Genomic DNA, 26,278 nt, shown 5'->3' on the forward strand with positions numbered 1-26,278 from the left:
GCCTTAAATACAGCTGAAAAGCTTATATTGTGGTGAACATCAAATAAGATTAGCCGTAAACGTTGCTGACTTTAGCGATGTGCTTAATAACCAGAACTTTCCAGGGAAACTGATGCATGAAACTCAGCTAGCAGGCTTTCTAAGTTGTGATCGTGTGGAAGCACAAATAGCTAATGTAGGTTCTAATGTAGGTTTACACTCTGAAACTGGAAGCAATACAAGGCATTGTTAAATGTTTTGGGAAGATTAGGACATATTTAAATTGATGTATATTGTACCCAAGACCTTTTATACAGTATATGTATACAATATATAAAATTTTGGCCAAAGGATTGTATACACAAATAAGGAAAAGGAAAACTTTAGCTATACAGCTATACATTATATATTCATATACTGTATATAATAATATTATGATATTAATATGATAGCATTATTAATATTATGTTAATATAATATACACCATACCATTTTTCCTGAAGTGTGTATACATTTTTGGCTGACTCTGTATATACAGTATGTATGTGTATATACATATACATACACACATACATACTGTATACACACACATTATGCATTAGAATTTATTTTTAAGAATCTATACTTGAACAATCTTGGGTACAAGATATATAAAATTTTAAAATGTGCTGATGTTAACAATGCATTTTATTGCTTACAGTTTCATAGTGTAAAGCTACATTAGAAAAGACATTAGCTGATTTTATATACTGTATATGGTGGTAATGGGCTCATACAGGCTCATACTGTATCTTTTTCTGCTCAGTTTATTACCATTAACTCAACGTAATTAAAAGATTGCAGGCAAATTCACGCTGCATTTAAAGTCCCGATTTTGCCATTTCAGTTACAATTTAACACAGGTTTCAGAGCTCCCCAAAACTAAAGTGTCCCAATGCTCCACCTGGAATACTCATCACATAATGCCTTTTTCTCAGACCTCTAAAGTAGCTTTATCACTCGTCCTCCAAATGTGCCGTTTTAAATGAGAGGATCATCCTTTACAATCTATAATCGATCTGTGCGTTTCAAGCAATCGAATATAAAAAAAAAGGGAATCGACTTTTAATCATTAAGGATTCCTAAAACACACCATGTTACATTGTTTTTTGTCGGCGCACTTGGGCAACTGCTGTGTAGAAGAAATACCCAGTCAGTGGAACTTGCTTGTGTAAAACGCAAATAACTGTGCGTGCCCACAACATGGTTGTGTAAAATGCCGGATGATGTATCCCGAAATGACCTTTTATACAGTTTTCTGGAAAAAAAAAAAAGCTGCTCCTGGATATGGCCGTACTTTGGTTTTAAGAAAAAATGAAAAAAAAAGTAAACCCTCAAGAAAAAAAAAGCTTAACAAGAAGAGCCATGACGTGCAAAACCTGGCACACAGAGTGCTGTATGTGTACAATAGTAAATACTAGTTGGTCTATAACGATAATGTACTTCTGTGTGTGTGTAATGTTTATATATTTACAGTAATAGATGCTTATGTGAGTAATCCTAGTTAAAGTATGTATGTGTAATGTACTCTGGCTGTAGGAATAGTGAATGGTGGAGGGATTGATTTTCAGGAAACACATGTGTACACATTGTACTCTGCTGTGCTGATCGATTTTGGAATGGTTACCGACTTCCATCACTAGTGTCTGTGGAAGTTAGTTCCTGCTGAGCAATGTCCCACAAGAAACAAGGCCGGGTGTAACAGGCTAGTTTCAACAAAAATGGCTCACCGAGGACCCATCTAAATGTTCAAAAATGACAACAAAAAAAAATTGGAATTTTGCATAATAGGTGCCCTTTAAGCTTAGAAGCTAGTTTTTTTTTTTGCTTTTCTGTGTTCTGTAATCAAAACCTTACCTTTAAATTCTCTTAGAATTGCAATAATCTAAACTGTAAAAATAAAGTATAGGAAATGCAAAACTGTAAAATATATAGGACTGTAAAAATGTTAATATCAAACAAATTAGATTATTACACTTGGATAACCAGAGTTAATACAAAAAGCAGTTTTTATATGATGATTTCATTCATTATTGGCAAAACCATGAATGAACGGTGATTATCGACATCTTTTGTAAAGCTAAATTTCACTTGCTACACTCAGGCGTGATTACTGCCAGACCTGTTGAATCATGAAATCACTTAAATAGAACCTGTCTGACAAAGTGACATACGGTATAGCGATACACCTTTGTGTAATGTTTGATTCAAATTTGTTTGACGATCTGAATCATTTAAGTTTAAATAAAAAAATGATATAAAATAATAATAATAAAAAGTAGGAAAGGCCAAATACTTTTCATAGCACTGAAAATTACTGTAATAAACTGACTTTTGAGTTTTACTTGGTGAAAAAGCAAAACTTAATACTAAGGCAACTAGAAAGAATATATATTTTGAATTTGTGGGGGAAAAAAAAAAAGTCAAACATTACAGCAGCCTCTGTTTGGATCCACATTCCCTTATGTATGCACAGATTGATGGAGCCGCTCTTAGCTGGTTGACACACCGAGCCCACATCAAATAAACAGTGGCAAACATGAGGGCAACTCAGAAACAGCTTCTGCTGCTTCACCTCCTCTGTTTTTAACACGTCACGAAAAAAAATACAGCTGACTGCCAGCACACATGTACAATCCACTTCTGTGTGAAAAAAAGCAGCTTTCCATACAAAAAGATAGCAGTAGTCTGTATTCGTAATCAAACTAGTCTCTCAGTAAAAAAAAAAGGTCTTTGTCCAAAATCACACTACTGTACAGATTAGCATGTCAAAACCGTACTGATATCTAACAGCGTACTATTCTGACACACCATTTAAGGCCCTATTATGCAGTTTGGGATGCAGCCAAACCAACTAGTCTAGGCAATGTTTCACAACATGGTAGATGTATTTAAATAGTCTGCTTCTTCCTTCATCTGGAAAATACAGCAAATGAGGTTTAAATCGAGAAATAATGAGTTAAAAAAAAATGACAACGAGTGCATGTTTGCTTCATTGTCATTTACTTGCCATTTGTTTTCGCTTCTTCCGTCTCATTTCGCTAGAGTACTTTTCCCCCCCATCCTGGTGCCAAATGAATATACTCATACCCACGGGCTGAAGAGAGTCTCTGAGCATGACTGATACTACATGCTACTGTATGACCACAGGTGCCTCAGAGCCATTAACGTTTAATGCCGACATGGCCGATTTGCAAACACTACAAAATGTTTGAAAAGGTTTAAGACGGAACTAAACTGGTTTTCTGTGCATCCTGTCATCAAACCCTATTGATTTCCTAAACAGCAGGATGAAGATACGTATTAGCTGAAAATTTCTAATTCCTGGATAGATAATCTTTAATTATTATAGATAATTTTTGTCCTCTCTCGTTTCTGTGATGCAGTAATTTCAGTAAAAGTAACTGTTGTTCAACATCGATTAGCTCCAACCCTAATAAGATCCACTCTGTTTCAGTCGACATTGTTTGTAGTACACCAAAAAATAAATACAAATTTCGTCCAGAGAGTGGGAAAGAGAATCAGCACAGTGGCATAGAAACTACACCGACATTTAGTGGTTTGGCGATATACTTGCAGAGACAGACACAGATAAAGTACTTTATATATTGGTGATTTCTCATGCATGTTGTTTTAGTCAAGACCTTTATAATTATCCTACCATCATCACTCCGCGAAGTTTGGCCCATAATCTGTTAACTACTAATACCCCTATCTCACCTACGCGGTGACCGTTAGTGCGGGTTATCATGATTCACCGCGAGTTTTGATGCTGTGATTAGGTTTCCATCTTTACGTGCGCTGGTCCTCTCATAGTCAAACCGCATAGGTGAGATAGGGGTATAGCGGCAGGAATCACAGAAGGGGTGGGTTATCAGGAGCGGGGCTTGTAGGACGACTTTCACACACACACTAATGGATTGGGAATGACTGCTAATTTGTCTGAATAATGGATTACATTTTTGAAAAAATAACTAAATAACTGAGTACTTAAATGGCGGACCTAACGCATTGGATTACTAGTTACATCAAAAAAGTAATCCGAGTACACCCAACACTACTGGTTTCATTGAATCGGTCCAGAAGTACGATGATAGAAAATGGCTGTCATGTAAAGCTGTCAGGCGGATAGCTTTAGTCAAGTGGATTGGTATGCTTTACATTGTATATTTGTGTCAAAGGCGTATAAGACTTATTTTATCGGACTTGAGAACAAATCAGACTTACGAACATGCTTCTGGAACGGAACTGGGACAACCTGTACAGGCAATTAAGACTCACTGATTTACCCACTGGTTGTTGGTGGTCTTTCGCTGCTCCCATCAAAAGGTTGCCACAGCAGACCATTTGGCCCGTACAACAACTTGTCACTGGTTTTACGCTGGTAATGTGGGTAAATGTGTTTGGGAAGTGGAAGGATCTTGTAGACATGAGGAGGAAGTTGGCCTAATTGAATAATAACTTTACCGGGTTGTATTACCAAGCAGTTGTGTTTGCATTTTTTTTTAAAACAGGGTCAAACAGACAGAAGGCTACTGAATTTAAAACAGCCCCAATGCTAGATGAACAGTTGCTGGCTGACTCATGCCAGAAACAAGATTAATAGCTTTTAGTATGAGAAACAATGAAGAGCTGCACATCATTCTGGGAAAGAATTACACTCACTCACTGGTATCCCAGGAAAACGTCAAACTTCACAGTGAACGCAATCTTTTTTTATAAAAATCGAAAATCTGTTCAATTACACTCTGTAAGATCTGATCAAGCGTTGGATGAAAAAAATAATAAGATCGTGATCACTGCTCATATTATATTCTTAAAACAATTTGACGACAAGCCGGACTAAGTAGCGTTGAGTAGCCTTAAAGAGTGCATGAGAGAGTTTTGTTCTAAAGACATCTGGAAGCTTGGAGGTAACAAATAATAGTCTCGCTCAGATACTTCAGGCTGTGGGTCACATTTAATGGAAAAATGGAGTTGAATTACGAGATAATTAATATGTGATTTGAGAACAATAAAAACGATTCTTGTTCCGAATAAAGTTTGCTTTCAGTTGAAAAAAAAAAAAAAAACAGGGTTTGAACCTCGGTTTAAAATGTACAGAAAAAACAACAACTTTAGATTAGATGAGTTGTCCAACCTTCTGGCAAAACATTTCATCATGCACAAAGTGTGCCCAGTGTCTGACAATCTAATCCTTACCATCTGTCTCGGCGTAAAATAAGGCGGTCATAATTTAAGAGTAATATGAGAAAATGCTCGATAAAAAGGAAAGAAAATAAAGTTTACAAGAGCCATAGTTAAAATAAAAAGTTTTAAAATAGATAGGCAAATTTGTGGACAAACAGCAACCTTATAAAGCTTGGGAAGCTTGGGTTTCACGATGGGGGGAGGGGGTCGCAGGATATTTACATCCAAGTTCCAAGAACACATCATTAAAACTAAACACTTGACCAAGTTTACTCGGAGGGCATTCTGCCCATTTTTACAGCCTTGAAAAGCTGCTCTAGTTCACTACACAATGCCAGCAAGCTCCATGCTACCAAAGGGGAAGGAAAAAAAAAAAGAAAAAGAAAAAAGCTACGTGGTGGGGCGCAAACAAATCCGATTCAAATCAGACAGGCTTGTTTGAAAATTCTGCGTGAGAGCGGGAAATATTCCCACATGTGTGTTTAACATGTCAGGTGAAGTGACAGCTGTCAGACAGTCAGAAGTACATTCATCTCGTCCAATCATGTCTGGGCTGAGCTCTGCGGGGGTCGAGAGTACGTATTTACTGTGCTGGGATTTCCTCCGAAGATTTACACGGCATCTGTTAGAGCTATTGACGTATAACCCTGACCTCTGAAAGAGCTGACTTGTTTTTTCGTTGAAGACGGTGGAATTACTTGATTCGCCGTCAAGGAAATATCAACCTCTAAAATACGGTAGAGGTGGGATTGACAGAGGGAGCGAGCGGGGTCGTATCTACAGATCAAAGCGGTTTCGAAAACCTTGACGGGTGGTCAAGAGAAACGCGGATAGACGTCACGCTTCTAGACGCGTCGTCCGAGGCGAAGTCGGGCTTCGTTTATTTGGAAATGCGCGGACCAGGTGGCAAGGAGTTATTAATGTAGCTGCCATGTAAACTCCACATAAACATGGGAACTGAGAGGAAACGTACAATTTACAAGCTTCTCCTCAGTCGAGATCCACAAAGCGGCCATTCATCGGCCAAGGTCTACTCTTTTAATAGAAACAAGGTGGTCTGGTGGTGGTGATGGTGGGGGAGGGGGACTTGTACGGACTTGTCATAAATCGAAGTCAGAAGTTCGATTTAATATTGGATGTGGATGATTAGGATTGAAAAAGACGGCTTTTTACAAAAAGTTTTCACGGCAACGTTGTTAAAAGAGGGAAAAAAACGGTTGCCAAAAAACAGCACAGCGGTCAAAGGCACGGTGAGTGTTTAGCACTGAGAAAACAAAAGCACATGCCATGGATCAGAGGGAGGTAAGAAGCTGGTGGTGGTGCCAGGCTGCGCCCTGTGCTGTGGGACAGAGCTGAGCACAGACCAGAGAGCAGAGCTGCTGTTACTGTTGGCGCTGCTGCTGTTGCCGCCTGAGCCCATCCACCCCCCCCAACGTGAGTCATTAACAGGCAGACAGAACCGAGTGTCCCAGCTTTAAATGCCAGTCTCTAAAAATAAACCTGCAAACTGCAGGCCCGACTAATGTCTCTCCATCACTATTCCCTTTTCCTAACCCAAGTGCCAGCCTTCACATCAACCTGCACAAAGCACTTTCCACCGGAGGGAGGCCTCTGCTCAGTGATAATCGCAATGCTGCTGGAACTTTCCACCTCTCTCCCTCTCTCTCTCTCTCTCTCATACACACACACAGCAACTCTTTTTTGGTTGCTTAACACCTCCTGTCGCAGGTTTTCAGCAAATCACTATGAGTGAAAGAAAGAAAGAAGACTACTTTCCATAAAAGGTATGGAGTAAAAAAACTTCTACTGTAGCTTATTATACATGATCTCCTTCTAACTATGTGCAGAAAATCTCATCCAACCACCTACATACACACGATTACCCCTTTACCCTGAATGCTCTCTCATTTTCTACTTACATTCATGCGCATTTATTTCTGTGTCTAATAGAGCAATCAGGAACAGCTGAGCCTCGAGCTCCAAATGTGGTGCAGAGAAAGGAACACATGCCTGATGGAGGAAAAGCAAACAAGAAGGATGGAAAAAAAATAGGGAGGAGAATGCAGAGGTGAAAGGCAAGCACGCCAAGTGCTCTCTTCCCAAATTAAGTTATAAAAGGCATGAAACGGCGGTATTAAGCTCGGCCTGGCCAAGAATGTTAGCGTCAGAGTGGACACAGACACACACGCACACTGCTGTCTCTTTATGTCTGAATTAGCCAGGGACAGACCGAGTGTCTGCGGCCTACACGTGAGACGCTTGTACCCATGGGGCCCAAATTCACCACACGGATGGAGAAAACGCCGAGTGCGGGTTAATAAAGCTCACTGGGACACCTGCTCCCAGTCGTCTACACAGAGAATATGTGGAGCTCCAGTGTGCATTTCACACAAGGGGGGACCCCAATGGGTTAGAATCTCGCCCTGTCTCGCTTTTTCTCTCGCACACACTCGCACACACACAGACAGAGGATTTGGTCTTGAATAACTGCTTTTCAGCACCTAAGAGCACAGGGGGCCCCGTTCTCAGAGGGCTTAAGGAGTCCCTGCTCGAAAGCAGCAGCTGCCTCAGGACCTCTTCCCCCTCGCGGAGACCCAGGGGATCATGTGGCTCCACTACAATTCGAGAGCCCTTTTAACCATTTAATCATTTAGCGCGGAGAACACACACGCAAATCCACCCTTTTTTTCCACAGCTGTCCAGCCATATCCAGCAGATAGAAAAGCCGAGGAGATCATTATCCGTCCTGAAGCATGCTTAGACGCAAACGATGCTTTCACATCCGTCACTCTGATCCCACAGGATGGTTTAACAAAAGAAGTCAGGACTTAAAGACATTACATGCTGTCCACCCGGGACTCGGCTTACTGTAAAATACCATGTCCTTACAATAGGAGGGTTTGGATTTGAAGACCTCACAGAAATGAAGTAAAGCACATTTTCCGAATCAATTGGGGGTGGGGGGGCGGCTGTGGGATGAGGTCACCAGTCGAGACTTCTCCTACACTAAGCCCCGGATTCCAGCTCCGCCTAGGGGGATTCCCTGATGTTCCTGGGCCAACTGCAAGATATAATCTCTCCAGCAGGTCCTGGGTCTGCCTCATGGACTTTGTCCACTAGGACAGGCCTGATGCATATCTATCAGGAGTTGGACTAAGGCATTCTGGATTCATCATCTATACTGGGGAACAGGATTTTCATTCAATCATCATCCTACTTTCATCTGCAGCTTGCTGCTGGTTGATCATTCTGCTTCTACAATCAAGTCCTTGTATCTCCTGCAGAATAACCAAGTCTATCCAAGGGCTTCCTGTAGATGGCAGCGCATGATTTATGCTTACCTTTGAAATTGAAACCAAGAAAACAGAAACCTACCAGATCATGCCTCAAGCACTTAGAAACACAAGTACAGCTCAGCTTGACGTGCCACACTTGTAAAGACAACAAGGACAAGCATCAAACCTTTTGTAGACAGTAGCACAGTGGGGGGGGGGATTGAACTTTCCCCTTGCTGTCCAGTCTTCGATAACGGATTCAACACACCGATATTCCATGGACATAAAAATTTACTCAAATTTATTTGCAAAAATCCTGAGCAAGAACTAACTTCTTCATATTAAATAAATTTAAGTAGATTGAATGAAAGAAGAGGCCTTAACATTCAATCTAAAAATGAATTGTTTATGAAACAACTTTAACAGCAGCCTCATTTCCCCGCTCATCTGTTCCAGCCACTCAGCAATCAGCATCACAAGTATACTAATCACCGGCCTGATCATCTGTCATCATCTGCACCTGTTTCTCAGTGGTGCGTGTCTTGAAGTAGATGTTTTTTTTAATGCTTGAATGATGCATAGGTCACTGTGTGGCTTAACAACCAAAAACATTCCTCTAAAACTGGGCAGGTACAGGGAGTGGACTGAAAGAGAGAGCCAAAACCTTTCAAAAAGTAAGGAGCCCTTTGGAACTATTTCTTAAGACTACATAAAAGAATACATTATAAGAAAGCTGGGCTCTTTGAAAAGCAAAATATGAAGAAATGAGGGTTGGCTCAAGACTTTTGCACAGTACTGTATGTATCTGTATAACTACGCCCTTTAGAACAGGCTGCATTAAGACAAGGATGTGTTTTCCATGTAGACATCCAGCCACTCCTAGTTAAGATAGTTTGCCAAATGTGTACGCTTGCAGTCAAAAGTTTGGACATGGTCTTTCCTGGTCAACTCCATGGTCTTCCCTGATTTGTATTTCTTTCTACACTGTAAAACAATGCTGAAGGCATCCAAAATATGCAATAATCTCCCTTGAACAGTTGATATTGAGTTGTGTCTGATACTTATGCCCTGTAAAGCCTCCATAATAGCTTTAACCCGAGGTGCAGATAATTGGTCAGTTTTTAAGGCTGGTAACTCCAAGTGAACTTCTCCTCTCCTGGTTTTGGTGTTGCTTTCCTGGGAAGGTCTTTATGAGAACCCGTTTCATCATGGTGCTTGATGGGTTCTGCAAATGTACTTGACACGACTGATCTTGCGAGAATGAGAATTTCATAGTTTTGAAAAAAGTCTAGTTTTGTTCTAGAATGTAGAAAATAAATGCAAACTTTTTTAGATTTTTATTATGGAACTCAAATCACACAATTTCCATCAACAAAGAAAAAAAAAAGTCTTCAACTTCAAAGAGAAAATGACTTAAAAAAGGCTTGTAAATGAAGCTGTGAAGTTCCACCTAAGTAGATTTTTATTGCCAACACTTCAGAAGTGGGTTTTCCATTTGATTGGCACCGAAGGCTACATTTAGACAAATGGTAAACAGAAGCACTGGGACCAGCTCAAACAATGCAGGATGACACCGAATTAAACAGAGGCAGTCAATCCCTGCTTCAACAGAGTCATCTGGTGAAGGGAGACTGCCAAACTGTGAGGAATTAACGGCCTGATCAATGGCGTCTCTCCTGGGTGGAGTTGGCTTAAACCTTCTGCTGGACAGAAGAAACGGGGAAGAACGGAGAGGGAGGCTATTCGTTTTAAGGAACGCCGGGCGATAAATATTGTTGTTTATCCGCTCCTAATTAAATTGTTCGGTAATTTCTTCACACAAAGAGAACACAGTTTATCTGTTCGAAATCAATAGCCCATTTCACGGCGAGGCACGTCCCGGCTAGACTACGGCGCCATTACTTATTCTGCTCGCTGAGCTTCCACCGCGCTGCTTTCCCAAGGTTGAATCTGTTATCTTTTCTTGTTTAAGGAGAAAGAGAGGGGAAAAGTCAATAATAATTCCTCATTCCTAAATGGATGGATTTGACTGCCAGGGGAGAGCTTTTTTGAAAAGTATCGCCTCAGCCTTCTCAATGCCTCTTAAGTAAATGTCTGCTGAGCCACTCACACACAAATAAGATCATTAAAAGCACTGATTACCTTTGAGTCTACGCCACTCGTCTTTAAAATATTCTTTACTCCGATGAGTGGAAAGCCAATTTAAATTGAGATGTTAAAATGAGCTGAGTGAGATGTGCCTCCGTCGAAGCAGCGCGCCAAAACAATTCGGAAGGCAGCGCGATGACTGATTACTCTGCTGCTTATTTGTTTTGAAACAATTACTGGTAATCATATTGATGTTTATGCACAGTGCCCTTTCTGAGAACTAAAACTCGGCTTTGTAATTACATCACTGGAATCTAATCAAGAGGAGATAAACCTTCACCTATGCTAACAACATATTAAAATGCAAATCAGCGCTGGTGTAGACATGGGCGCGCTCCGAGGCCTAATTATCCCGTGATGTCACACAGCCCATGTGCTCCGTCTCCCTGGTAATCTGTCAACCCGAATCCAGTCATTAGCTCGGCTAATATTAACAAAAGAGACGCACAAATAAGCCGGTTTCGAAGGGCAGCGCAGGTGTGCGAAGGAGCCGCTTCGGAGATGATATCTGCCGCGACAGAGACACCGTCTTACCCCGCAGCCAAGAGTCTCCATTATCAGCCCCAGATCTGGCTGAACACACACACACAGATCTTTATCGTGGTGTAATACTGGTGCAAGAGTCATATCACAGTGCGCTCTGATCCTCTGATACACACACAGTGCCCCGAAGGTTAGGTCAACACAGTCTGATCTTTTCCTAGGTCAAAGAGACACTACTTTGTACCTTCTCTTACGCTCTGCACACGGTATATACAGACCGCTGAGGAGCCGACGCACGTCTCTTAACCCTGCTGGAGAATTGGGAGACACACAGAGACAAATAGAGACAAATGAGACGGAGACTCTAGTGTTGCTCTTCAAAGCTGAACATGAAGACAAAGCCCTTTGGCTCACTTCCTCAGAAAGAGACGCACAGGGATGATCTGGTGATCTATGATGATCAGTGTAAATAATTCACGTCCGTACAGAGAACGCCACGTAGCCTGATACCGACCCCTGAACATGACGAGATCTGACAGTCACCATAAGAAAAGTTCATCATGTCTGGGTTCTATGGATATAGTCAGTTTTCCAGATGGCATAAAACATAACAATATACTGTATGATGCTACTTTACTCACAGGCTGGCTAAGGTGGACACTACATGACTGCAGTATGGAGAGCTGAGGAAAACCCAACAGCTAACCGGACACAAACTCTTGACATTTGGCATGATTTTTGGGGAGGTGGTTTTTTGATGTGGGAGATTATTATTGATAATTATAATTATGAACAGAACATAAAAATTAATCTTATCTCCTAGCATATTCAAAATATTTAAACCCCTGTTTAAATACCCTACTTTTAAAGGATGTATTCAAAGCCACTCAAAGAATACTGCATACAGCGAAATATTTTCCATGTGGAGTTGGGCCAATGGCTCCCTCGTGCCAAGGGTCAAAACTTACAAAATCTGATGCTCCCCCTGCTGGAGAGGAACACAAGGCAAAACTGCAGGAAGACCTGGAAAGCCACAGAGAACATTTGCCTACTCGAGATAAAACCCTGATTGGACTGCGTGTCCTCAGCAGCAGGTCTGAAGTCGGTTCTTACCGCCAGGATCAGCTGACAGAACTGAGGCTATCAAGGCTGATCCAAGGACGACTACAGTTTATTATGGAGTCATAAATTCTATATGAAATACCCCAGACTTGTAACGAGTGCATGGAGCAGAACCCGCCCTACACCCTCAGTGCAGCATTTAGCACAGAGAGGAAAACAGACGGCCTGGCCCTGCTCCATCTTGGCCGGCAGCTAAGCAATTATGAACCTACATCTTGTATAAGGGGACACACAGAGGAGTAAATTTTAATATCGCGCACGTCTTAGCATCGGACTACGGAAAGAGGTTTGGCTTCAGGCCACCTAAGTGACGAGAGATTGACATCCACGTCCAAGAGGTGAGAGGCCACAGAGCAGCAGAGAGTCCCACCACGACCGTAAAAGCCAATGTTGCGTTTTTGTTTCTGAGCGGGGTTGCAGAGTACGCTCGAAGGCCAGGGGGTGACGGGGGGAATAGGGACTGGGCACAGGCTTTCCTGACAACCAGGTCAGTTTAGCTATAATTCACAGCACATAAATCCAAACAGTCATCACAGTAAGCCGGCGGGATGATGATGATGATGATGATGGAGCCTCTCCTCTGCCGCTGAGAGACTGAGGGGACTGAGAAAGGGGTCAGCGCTCGGACAGTGAAGCATTAGAGAAAATCAGTTGGAGGGAGGATAGGAGGCCCTGGAGCTAATGGGAAATGAATCAGTAGGCAGAGAAGGAGCCGCCAGGGACCATCGATCCCGAGCAGGAGTGGTAGCAAAGGGATTCAGACCGGCCGACAGATGCCAGGTCTGTACACACACAAACACTTTTAAGCCTCACTCCTACAGCTTCTACACACGCTCTCTGATCAGCACTGGGATGTCAAGTCAACCTTTGACCTTATGTTTTGATAGGAAGGAGCTCTAAATGTACTTCTGGGAGACGAACCCCCAAAATCTGGGAAAAGGCCAAACAGGTGGATGTGCACACAAACCTAAATATGCAAAACAAACATTTTTCATTCTGCTAAATTTCATGAATTGTGAGAAGTGAGAAGAATGGCATGCAGGTGATTAACTGCCGGACTCTCACAGCTTAGCATGTTTGCAATTTTTTTCTATATCGGTTTTATTTTTTTTAAATGCTGGCTAAGCTTTTCCAGTTAAATAAAAAAAACTGCTGAGTAAATGTTCAGAATGCAAGAACACATAACATGCAGGTTTGTCAACTCGAACGTACTATTCCCCCCCCAATCCCGAAAACACCTGCACTTCAGACTGCAGCGTGCACAGGCTCAATTTTCCACCCTCTTCTAAAACACAAAACAGCACACTCATCAGAAGTAGCTCCATCTGAGCCACAGGAAACAGACACGCATATACACACACAGACACACTCCCAAGAGACGAGGACATCAGTGAAGCTGCACACCAGTAAAGGGAGAGAGCTCTTGCAGCCTATTATCACCTCAACAGCTTCATAATTTCTGTCCTTTTCTGACGCCTATGCACGATGGATCTTGTGCTTAGAACACTAGTCTCCAGGGCAAAAAGCTGATTGTGACTGAAACCTTTTTTTTTTTTTTGGCATCAGATTCAAATTCTAGTTCCATATGCACAATTTACTGTGTAACACTGAACTTTAATAGGCTTAAGCTACCACCTGCTGGACAACAATGATACTGCAACAGACCTTTGATCATAATGACAAGTTTGGCAGTTTATAATCTTCATTTTATACAAAAACAACTCACATTCCTGAGGCCAAGTCTTTCATGAAAAGGTGTTTGTGTTAACAGCTGCTGGACATGGTGACATAATGACAGGCAGGTCAACCACAGAAGAGACCCTCTATATAGAACGACTGCTTGCCGGTAGAATAGAAAGGACATTGTCCCTCTTTGTTCATTCAGCATTTCAAATACACGTTCGATATTAGAAAGTGTCATGTAAGGCTTTTCTTGGTCATTTGAAAGCACAGTTAAGACACGGTTACGTGTTGCTTCCTTTTTTTTTATTGGGCTGTAAATTGCACATAATGCTGTCATTCACTGAGCAATAATTCAATACATACCTACATACATTAAGACTGTTAAGAACTCCTGTTTTATTTTCGCACATGCTGGCTTACATATGATAAGATGAAAACAGATTTTTTTTTTTTGTCATTCAAATTATGCAACATACACCATCAGCCATAGCGTTATAACAAAACATTTTGTATAGGTTCCCCTCGTACCACCTGGGCAGCTCTGACCACTCCGGTCATGACTCCACGAGATCTCTGGTGCTATGGGGCCTGGCACTAGGACATTAGCAGGGGATCCTTTGAGTGCTGTGGGTCGAAGGGTGGCGGCTTTGTGGTTTTGGACTGGTTTGTCTGGCACATTCCACGTTGCTCAATCGGCTTGGGATCTGGGGAGTTTAGAGGCTGGGTTGGCAGACTTTGGATCTTTTCCTGCTGGGCCCCTTGCATGAGCAGGATTGCCTTTTCTGTGGGATCAGACTGGATGGGCTAGCCTTAGGTCCCCACAGGCAGGGGTGAGCCTTGAGTGCACATAATCCTGTCATCTGTCTACTGGTGTATAATAAAATGTTAACCTTATGGCTGATTGGTGTATAGTAGCTTAGATGTTCAGTATGTTTTTCATTTGGAGACAAAAAACATTAGTTTAATGTTTCCACACTAGTGAAATTCCATGTGATTTCATAGTTGGAAAAAAATAAAAACACACTATTGTTCTAGAATGTAAAAAATAAACCACTACACAAAAAGCATTGATTTGGAAGGTGTGTCCGGTCTTTAGAATGGTACTGTATATGGTGCCTTGCAAAAGTATTCATACCCCTTTTTGTAACATTTTGTCATGTTACAAACCCACAAATGTAAATGTATTTTAATGGAGATAGGCCAACACAAAGTGGCAAATCATTGTGAAATAGAAGTGAAAATTATAAATGCTTTTCAATTGTTTTTTGAAATATTACGTGGAATTAGGTAATTAATTAAATTGATATGTCCAAACTTTTGACTGGTAGTTTATGTCCAACTGTTTTGTAAAGTTATGGCCCTCGAAAAACTGCAAACCCCCCCCCTCCTCATTTTACTTGATGATCAGGTAACACTCGTATGTTTGGCAGTATTTTTTTGTTTTGTTTTTACACAGCTCATTCAGTCTTTTAATAATCCAGGATAAATCCATTTTTATTTTTTCATTAATTTCACTAGTGTGAAACATTATTAAACTAATGTTTTTTGTATCCAAATGTGTGGCATACAATTGTATTCAACCCGCCTGAGTCAATACACTGTAGAACCATCTTTCACTTCAATTCCAGCTGCCAGTCTTTTGGGGTACATCTCTACCAGCTTTGCTCCATTCTTCATTGTGAAATAGCTTAAGCTCAGTCAGATTGGATAGAGATTGTCTGTGAACTGCAATTTTCAAACCCACAGAGTGTCAAGTGGATTTAGGTCTGGATTGTGACAGGGCCATTCCAACACCTGAACATGCTTTGATCTTAACCATTCTATTGAAGCTCTGGCTGTATCTTTAGGGTTGTTGTGCTGCTGGAAGGTACTCCATTCCAGTCTCAAATATTTTGCAGACTAACAGGTTTTCTTCTAAGATATTTACATATTCATTTAGCCATTTGGCAGACGCTCTTATCCAGAGTAACTTACAAAAAAGTGCTTTGAAGTTTCCGTTATGGGATAGATCCTTACACTGGGTCACTAGGTTACTACCTAAGTGCCATCAGTCAAACAGTTGGGAAAGGGGATTTGTTTATTATGATTTTTTTAAATGGGGGTGGGGGGGTGGGGAGATCACTGAAGAAACAAATACGTCTTGAGTCATCGTTTAAAAATCAAAGACTCACTGTAAAAGTCAAAGACTCTGTACGGTCATCTAGAGAAAGTTCATTCCACCACCTATGTGTCAGAACAGAAAAGAGTCTGGATGAAAGTCTTTCTTGAGCCCTGAGAGATGGTAGGACCAGGCGAGCAGTGCTGGAGGATTGGAGGGAATGTTGTGCGGTGCGTGGTGTTTGGCTCCATCCAACTTCCTATCAACTCTGACCAGCTTCCCTTTCCATGTTTCACAGTTGGAAAGGTGTGCTCAGGCTGATTTTAGGTGTTAGTTGCATTTAGGCCAAAAATTTCAGACCAGAGCACCTTCTTCCAAATGTTTGCTGTTTCCCACATGGTTTGTCACAAACTGAACTTAAGACTTCTTTTGGCTTTCTTTTTTCCACTTTTTCATAAAGGCCAGATTTGTGGAGTGCAAGACTAATTATGGTAATGTGGACAGATTCTCTTACCAAATGTTGGAAACCAATCATCATTTGAAACAATTTATAATTTTTCTTCTATTCACAATTATGTGCCACTCTGTGTTGGTCTATCACTTAAAATTCCAATAAAATGCATTTACGTTCATAGTTGTAACATGACAAAATGTGGATATAAAGGGGTAATAAATACTTATGCAAGGCATTGTAACAGCTGGGTGTTAACAGGTCATAAAACAGAAGCACCAATCATGACCTACAGTAATAGGCAAATCTGTCATTCAACTTAAACACTTTATGAATTTTACAAGACAGGTACAAGTAAAAAATAAATACTCATTTATTACATAAAAAAGACAAAAACATCTACACTACATTACCAACACACATCAGAAAGATAATCAATAGAAATATAATTTTAATCAAAAGCCTTGTGTTGAAAAACAGAGACTTTATCAACACCTAGCAGACAAAAGCTAGGCGTCAGTCATCAGTCTCTTTAAAATTAAGCAGAAACAAACTGAATAAGACACTACAATCTATCCTAGGGAACAAAACAAGCTTGGAGATAAATGCAAAGTGAACAGACGATAATGTAGATCAACATAGTCTGCATGTACACAAACCACATTCCTCAACACACACCACATTCCGCAAAACACACACCACATTCCTTATGATCATCAACGTTTGGCAACATGGGGCTTGCAGTGATTTCTTTATCCACGTCAGAATGTTTGCACAACATATAGTAATATGCATGAATCTTAGACACTCTGTTTTTTAGGACAAACTTTCCTATGGATTTCCTATGGAAGTTAGTACAAAAATATTGCTAATAATTTAACAAAAATTTTTGCAAAACAATATTTGTATACTAGAAAAGAAAGTAGTACATTATTTACCCAACTTTATCTATATTATAATGTATAAGCTGATATATTTTGCATGCAAAAAGAAGCAGCTGCAACAGTTAAAGTCCTTAGAAGAACCGTGGGTGGTTCTGCAGTATGCTCAGTAAAATTTAGTATAGTGTGTTCCTTTGAATAGAAGTAGCTCATGTGTATTGTACAAAAAAAAACGATAAAATGCCCAAAGTCCGGTATATTGTAAGTGTGTGTGTGTAATGGGGTGGGGGGGGGGGTCAGTTTCATCGGCTTCAATTAATCAGTCGGGGAGCATGATGATAATGAAAGGCTGTCCTGTAAAGTTGTGCTGTTCTGGAAAACCTGACAGAATTCACGGCCTGAAACAGCTCTGAGACAAAATGGCACCAGTTCAAGCGTGCAGTAAACATCATGCACCATTGTACTCCCCCCCCCCCCCCCCCCCCCCAACACCTTCCCGGGTTCCCTTTAAACAAGGTCAGCTGACCCTGCTGCGTCATCGGGATTCCCTTAGCTTTTTTTTAAATACTTTGCATTGGATATTTGTGTCAAAGCAGTACAAGACTCACTTTGTCTGACTTACGAACAGATCCAACTTATGAACAGAAGTAGTTAATTTCCTTATAAAACTGTAACAAATTATAACTGGGATTAAACAGTCCTCATATGATGACACAAGGTTTCTAATATCTACATGGGGTCGAAACCATATATCATTATGCGATATATATACTCTGTCTGCGAGAACGACATCATCTGTAATGCCCTACTCGTCATCTGCCCTACTACTCCTATATGTAAGCTGCCATAAAAATAAGGAGTGCCTAGTGACAATCGCACATGCTATGCAGAGAAACAGTTTCCCACGGTAAGCAGTGTACAATTTTGTTAACAAATAATTTTGAACAATGATTATGTTAGTAGCTTCTAATTCTTTTAAAGAAAGCAGCAACTATGCAGTGTTATTAGCTGCAAGACTACATGTAATGCCTTTTCAGACTACAGTGGCTAACAAGACAGAAACTTTAGCTAATGTTAGACCACTAATTTTAATGCATTTACTACGCAGATATGAATATTCAAAATATTTTAAGTGAATACAGCGTGAGAAAAAGACAGACAGAACATGAGAGATCCAACCTACTAACGCTTTTGAATTAAATATCAAAGCTCAAGTATACTTAATTTAAATCAATGTTTTTCATCTGTTTGTCAGGTTAAAACTGACTTAAGAAATAGATTAAAACGAGAGCACCTGGCTGCATGTCTGCAAATATCGATAAACGGACCAGCACCAGAGGTACTGCCATATGTGAAGGCCTTTGAAAAACCCAGGAAGATTAAGCGCTGTAACAAACAGTGCGATCATTGTACACCAGAGTGTTACTTCTTTAGTTGTTTTTTTTTGTTTGTTTATTTTTAACTTTGTCTTACTCTTCACATATTGGTAGATGGAGGGGAGGGTTAATAGGATGAATCTCTGAAATTTGAAATTAATAGAATAACAAATAAATAAAAATATTATGTTAAATATACATGTACAAAAATATACATACAGCCACTTCGATTATTAATTCAGTGGTGTTACATATCTTGAACAGTTAAAGGCATTCAGTTGAAGGCATCTCAGCATCATGTTAGTGATGACTGTTGTGATTGAGTACAACTGGTAGCTTCTCTGTACCAGGGTTGGTTTGACAGAACTCATCGGATTGATCAACACACAGTACAATGGAATGTCCAAGGAGCTTAGTGCAGATCTGAGAAAAAGGATAGTAGATGTACACAAGTCAGAAATTTCTAAACAACTGTACAAGTTATTGGGAGGTGTAAAAACTTTTTTAAGGTCTAAAATATATAACAGAATGACATGCTCAGTTGAGAGAAAGTCAGTCAAGACAGTCAGGAACAACCTAGGAACCACCCTGGCACCATCCAGCCATGAAATGCAAGCTGCTGGAACACCAGTGTCCGTAGCCCATTTCTTATAAACATCTAATTTGATGAGAGGCATTCCACAAGTGATGATACAGAGCATAACAGCACTGGGAAGGCATCAGTCCAGGTCACAGGTGATCTAACAATCGTTAGTCAGTCGCACTTGTGGCTCATGCTTAATAGTCAGGTGCATTCCAAAAAAACAACTAATGTAATTAAACACTACGAATTCTATTATGAATAGTCGACCATCCAATTACTAAAAAATTCTACTAAAAGTAAAATTTACTAAGGGACATTCAAGGAAATATCAGGTGTGCTGTACAGGTCAAACTCGAAAAATTAGAATATTGTGCAAAAGCTCATTCATTTCAGCAATGCAACTTAACAGGTGAAACTAGTATATGAGAAAAACTCATTACGTGCAAACCAAGATAGTTTAAGCCAAGATTTGTCATAATTGAGATGCTTATGGCTTTCAGCCCATGAAAACCCCAAATCCACAATCTCAGAAAATCAATTAAACAAGGAATGTGCATGGAACATATCAGACCTCTAAAAAGTATAAGTATGCAAATGTACTCAGTACTTGGTTTTGGTCTATTTTGCAGCAAGTACTGCCTCAATGTGGCATGGCATGGCATAGCACTGCTGAGGTGTTATGGAAGACCAGGATGCTTCAATAGTGGCCGTCAGCTCTTCTGGCATTGTTCGGTCTCATGTCCCTCATCTTTCTCTTGGCAATGCACCATAGATTCTCTATGGGGTTCAGGTCAGGCGAGTTTGCTGGCCAATAAAGCACAGTAATCCCACGGTCATTGAACCAGGTTTTGGTGCTTTTGGCAGTGTGGGCAGGTGCCAAGTCCTGCTGGAAAATGAAGTCAGCATCCCCATAAAGCTCATCTGCAGAAGGAAGCATAAAGTGCTCCAAAATCTCCTGTTAGACGGCTGCATTGACCCTGGACTTAATGAAGCACAGTAGACCAACACCAGCAGAAGACATGGCTTCTCAAATCAACTGTGGAAACTTCACACTGGACTTCAAGCATCTTGCATTGTGTGCCTCACTATTCCTTCTCCAGACTCTGGGTCATTTGTTCTTAAATGAGATGCAAAAGTTGCTCTCATCAGAAAAGAGGACTTTGGACCGCTAAGCAACAGACCAGTTCTTTTTTTTTTATGTAACCCAGGTAAGACGTTTCTAATGTTGTTTGTTGTTTAGGAGCGGCTTGAGATTTGAAGCCCATGTCCAGGATCCGTCTGTGTGTGGTGGCTCTTGATGCACTGACTCCAGCCTCAGTCCACTCCTTGTGAAAGTCCCCTTTTGAATGGCCTTTTCCTGACAGTCCTTTCCAGGCTGCGGTCATCCCTGTTGCTTCTGCACCTTTTTCTTTTAACACTTTTCCCTCCACATAACTTTCGATTAATGTGCTTTAATACAACACTTTGGGAACTTCTTTTGCAATTACCTTTTGAGGCTTTCCCTCCTTATGGAGGATGTCAATGATGGTTTTCTGCACAACTGTCAGGTCAGCAGTCTTTCCCATGATTGTGTTTTCTTACTGAACCAGACTGAGAGACCATTTAAAGGCTCAGGAACCCTTTGCAGGTGTTATGGCCTAATTAGCTGATTAGAGTGGGACACTTTGAACCTTTTCACAATATTCTAATTTTCTGAGATTGTGGATTTGGGGTTTTCATGAGCTGTAAGCCATAATCATCTTAATTATGACAAATCACGGCTTGAATTATCTTGCTTTGCATGTAATGAGTCATATATATTAGTTTTACCTTTTAAGTTGCTTCACTATCTAACACTGAGTTCTGTAATTATTCAGATTCATATTCAGGTTCAGATACAAACAACTTGAAACGTAGCTGAGTGAGAAACTGCCTTGAATCAAAATCACAACATTTATTCTTCAGGGGTGTTTGCCAACAGACACAGCGAGTGCACAATGTTCTGAACCCGGCTCTGATATTCGTGAAGCAGCCACACACAGATGTAGTTTTGGAAATTGTGGGAGACGATGTTTAGTTACACAATGTCCGTGTCAATCAAATTCAATGTCTGTTTTATTTATTTTTCCAGGCACAAAGGAAGGCTGAGACACAAAGAAGAGTGGAATATTCCTTACACGGGATGAGTCACTCTAGGTTTTAGACTCGCTGCATGGTGTGATTGAACACACCCAGAGCCATGTGCTTAACGCTGATTATCAGCACACATGCTGAACTAAAACACTGCGGGATTCACTGAAAAACAGGCAGCGCGTCAGCTGTGTAAACCAGCTCAGCTTAGGAGGCCTTGAACTCCAGGTCCAGAGCAGTAATGATAAAGAAATAAGCTCTCTCATGCTCTTATTTCAAAAAAAAAAAAAAAAAAAAAAAGTTTTTTTCTTTCTTTCAGAAGACTTGGTCATAAAAGAGAGCTTTCATTCCCTCTCATGACCACTGCTTTTTTGAAGAACAGTTAAATATTATAAAATATACGCTGTATAAAATAACACACGGCACCATGCATGGACCAAAAAAAAAGAAAGAATTTTTTTTTTTTTCATAATACAGATAATTCTTGCAAACTTTGGTCTTTATGACAACCAGTTTCGTAAGGTCTAGTGTAGTTTTGTTTGCCCCCTCCTGGGCTGGGCATCATGTTTTACACTTTATTTGTTGTATTAAATAACTTAAATTAAATATTTTCCCTTTCCACATCATCTCAATGTATAACTTATATAAAAAGACTAATCATAAATATAACAATAATTATTATTATTGTTATTATTATTATTAATATTTAAATAATTAAATTATAATTAAAATGTGATTTAATTTTAATAAAAAATAACCCATCAGATTAGCTTAGTGCGTTTTAATACATATAATTTATTGAGTAAAGGAAAAAAAAAAACTTTTAGAATCTCAAATGACACAACATGGAACTTGTGAAGGGCAAAAGGATTAAATGCTACTGCCCTTATACAAACACTACCTTAAACACACACTGCCTTTCACACACACATTGTTACGATACTGTAACCACACTCTCCTACAAGATATACAATATTCACACATTTAGTTTTTCTATATGCAGCGAGATGTGTCAATTAAAACATTTCAAAATGTAATTGTTGTTTAAAACTTGTTTAAAAATGTTTAATTTAAATGATTAAAGATGTTTTGGCATCGGAGTTTATTACTCTATGAGTTTTGGGGAACGTCCATGATGGCTAAATGTATGATGAGAGTAAAGGAGCATCAAGCTATTCTTGTTCTTTAACTCAGTTTTTTTTTTTTTTTTTTGCTTTTACACAAATAAAAAGTGAGTAATGCTTTACCCCAGTAATTACCCTCAAATTCCTTTTCTGAATCAGCTAAGAATGGAAAAAAAAAAAAAACAGGTTAGGAAGAGTCTTTCCACCGCCATGGCACTGACTTGTCAGGACAGTTGCATCTTGTGGGTTTTAATCAAGACAATGCCTTAAAGCTCAGGAAATGACATTTTACTCAATTCATCTTATGCTAAAGACACTAAATTGCCTGGGAAGTCGTTTTTTTTTTTCGTGATGTGCAAATAGCTTTCATTAAAGTTGCTGAATGTAGGATTTATGGATTTAATCCAATCTACAGGTTCTTATTAATTTAATAATCCTAGTGATGAGCACAGCAACTCAAACACTATTCAAGGGTGTGTACAAAACTGGTTATGTAACGTGACTAAATAGTAGGACTTTATCAAGCTTGCTAACATGGCTAAACATTGCACTGTATAAACCAGTATCCAAGGTTCCTGAGACGTTAGCCAACATCACGCTAACTATTATATTAAGTGAGATATTTAGTATGGACGGGAATCACCACGGATGGCCCGATACAATACAGTATTATCACGATATATAGGCGCCGATACTATTTGTATCGCAATTAAATATTCTGATTCGATATTACATTCTTACAGATTTTGTTACAACTTAAACTACACAAACTTAGGAAATAATTTGCTCATAGCACACGATGTGGTATGTGTGCCTACCGATGTGTGAATAAATAAGAGCGCACAACCTGTATGATCATAGAGGACCTGGAACGTTTCACCACCTCAAATGCAAACACAGACCGATCAGCTGCAACACTAACACCACCCACAGATAAAATGGATAACATTGATTATCAATGTAGCAGTAAACTGGTGACAGTATCATGGACACCCAAGGCTCATCTCTGCCTGTGAGGACTAAAGGCCTAGCCCTGTCCAGGCCAATCCCAAGGAAAGCCAGTATAGCTTGAATTGATAAAAAAAAAAAAAAGGAAATGCTGACTTTGATAGAAAGGCGTCAGGACACCGCGTGCATCGCAGCCTGCAACGTATGAGGCTTATCAGGAAGAAAGTTTAAGGTTGTTAATCCGGCCTCCAAATTCCTCAGATTTCAATCCAAGCGAGCATCCACGGAATATAGTATGGAGACAAACAAGTCTAATGCATGGATGACCCAGACCACAATCTACAGCACCCAATGGATTCACTACTAACATCCCAGTGCCAGACACCACAGCACACCACCAGAGGTCCCATGGAGACATACCCTGCCCCAGTGGCACACAGAGAACGTACACAATATTGCCCTTAATGTTTTGCATTTTAATGTTTGATGGCTGATCAGTGTAGATTTTGGAATTATTATTTGGGTGATGAATTGCTTCGATCTCGTGCTCACCCCCGCACCCATCCCTAATAACTAGACTTAATCAGTTCAGCACAAATTAGACTAATAATGATAATATCCTGTTTATTCTCAGAAATTGGTCAGAAAGCTCTAAATGAGAAACAAGCATTTTTTGTCCTTTTTTTCCTAGACCAGAGAAAATATCTACCTTTTTGACAGGGTTATCCATCACCCTTATAAACGATGTCTCAGAAAAACATTACACGGGACAACAAATGCTTTCTGAAGCTTGAAAAGGACGTTAACATGATACTCCATGCTGTGATGTACTGCCTGATGTAATGCTCGTCACGCAAGTATTTTTATACCGTTTGTAAATAGAAAAAAGCAGCTTATAAGAAATAAGGGCTTAATATTTGGAGAGTCTTGTGCCTTCATTCACAATGGAACACTCCAACTATAGCTGCTATAACTAGAAAAGACAAACTTTAAGATTTTAAGCAGCCTTACACAATAGCTGTGAAGAGCTTTGGGCTTATTTTGGATGCACAAATGCAGGCATGTAATCTTTAATCCTCGCTCACGAATCAAACCGCCAGGCAAGAGGCAGTTTGATATTTAAACCAAAAATATCTAAGCAAGATTAATGATTCAAATTAAAACTCAATTTGTACCTCTGAACTTTAAATATCATCAGTTAAATTATATGTAATTAGTTTATGAAAATCACTTGGCTAAAATCATAATTACTAGCGTACACCATGTTTCATCTTTCTTATTATCTTATTGAAAGATCTTTAACTCGGGCGGCACCACAGACACACAGACACGAGGCGAGGTCTTACGGGAAAAGGGTAATTTTATTTGAAAAATATGGAAAGGGAAGTGAACTGAGGAGGGAGGGAGGAAGGAAAAAAGGGGAGGAAAGTAGTTAGGGCTGCACATGCTGGGCCAGGCGGCTGGAAGAGGAGCACTCGGAGTGGCCGAGAGCATGAGCGTGGGCAGCGGCTCCTGCCGGCCCTTTGACGCAGCTTCATGGACAGGGTGAGCCGGGCCTCAGGCAGGAAGCTTTATGACGTTCATCGTCTGGGCGGCTTTCCCAGCTGGGAACAAGGGTCTTAGTGGTGATGACAACAGCCTTTACCTTTCTCGTGGCTGGGTCGCAGACTGACACTTGGCAGGCATGAAAAGTGCTGCGGCGGCTTGTGCAGGCCTTTCCTTAGCAGCATTTGGCGATCTGCCTTTGAGGTTCCCGGGGTACATGACTTCGCCCTTCTTACAGGCCACTTTCCTGCTTATGCAGGTGAATCGGTAGTGTTCAGTCAGTCCACCTTTGTGCCGTAAGTTCTGACAGGTGAGTTGCCGATATTCAGTCCGTCCACCTTTGTGCCGTGAGCTATGACAAGGGAGTAAGCGGTGCTCAGTCCATTCGTCTTACGCACCTTGTAGTCCTTGAACTGCATGGCATCATGCCGCTCTCGCCTTTATCCTTCACCGCACAATGTTAGGCTTTGAGCCTTAACCTCCGACTTTTAACTCTCACCGTTTTTACTCTGGACTCTCCCCGTCTCGCTTTTAGAACGTGGCATCAGTCCGAGATCCATTTATTCATCCGCGCCAAATCAGGCGGCTCCGCCCCATTACACACCTGCAGATGGATGCCGCCTCTATAGGGAGCCTTCGGAGTGAGCAAGGCGCAAAAACCACCCAAACACCCATCACAGGTTACCATTAGTTAACCAGCTAGCTTTTTAATTATTAAAAAAAATTAGAGTTTCTTATTTTATTTAAAAATATTCTCCGATGTTAGCTAGCTTTTGACAAATTGTTGTTAGTCTCTTGGCTGCTCCCATCAAGGGGTCGCCACAGCAGACAATCTGACCTGAACACAACTTGGCACAGGATTTCTCTCTCCTATTTTATCCGGGTTTGGAACTGGCACTGCATTCAGTGGCTGGGGTTTGGGTATTGGGAGGGAAATTAACCCAGGCCTTCCGCATGGCAGGCAAGAGACCTACAGTACCAATGAGCCACCAACGCCCATATACTTACTGCTACAGTGCTGTTTTTTGCCCCATCCTGATTTTTTTGTTGTTATAATAATAAAATGTATATTAATATTAAAAGTAAATATGAAAAATATATTTTAAAAAATAGTAAGGGGTAAATCCTTTTTTTTTTTTGTACTGTACCTCAAATAGTACTGATGTGACACAAACAATATTTTCTGTCTCCAACTGTAAAGGAGTTTTTATTTCCTTCTTATTTTTCTATTTCCTGTGAGTACC

At 40.4% G+C, this 26,278-nt stretch overlaps 1 protein-coding gene across 2 annotated transcripts in view; it reads right to left on the reverse strand.

Moving 5' to 3' along the window:
- The window catches only part of adka (adenosine kinase a), a 154,358-nt gene that overhangs the window by 120,642 nt on the left and 7,438 nt on the right, over positions 1–26,278 (reverse strand). The gene's annotated exons all lie outside the window — the stretch shown is intronic.

Source organism: Clarias gariepinus, chromosome 8, assembly GCF_024256425.1.
Source record: "Clarias gariepinus isolate MV-2021 ecotype Netherlands chromosome 8, CGAR_prim_01v2, whole genome shotgun sequence".
Lineage (NCBI taxonomy): Eukaryota > Metazoa > Chordata > Actinopteri > Siluriformes > Clariidae > Clarias > Clarias gariepinus.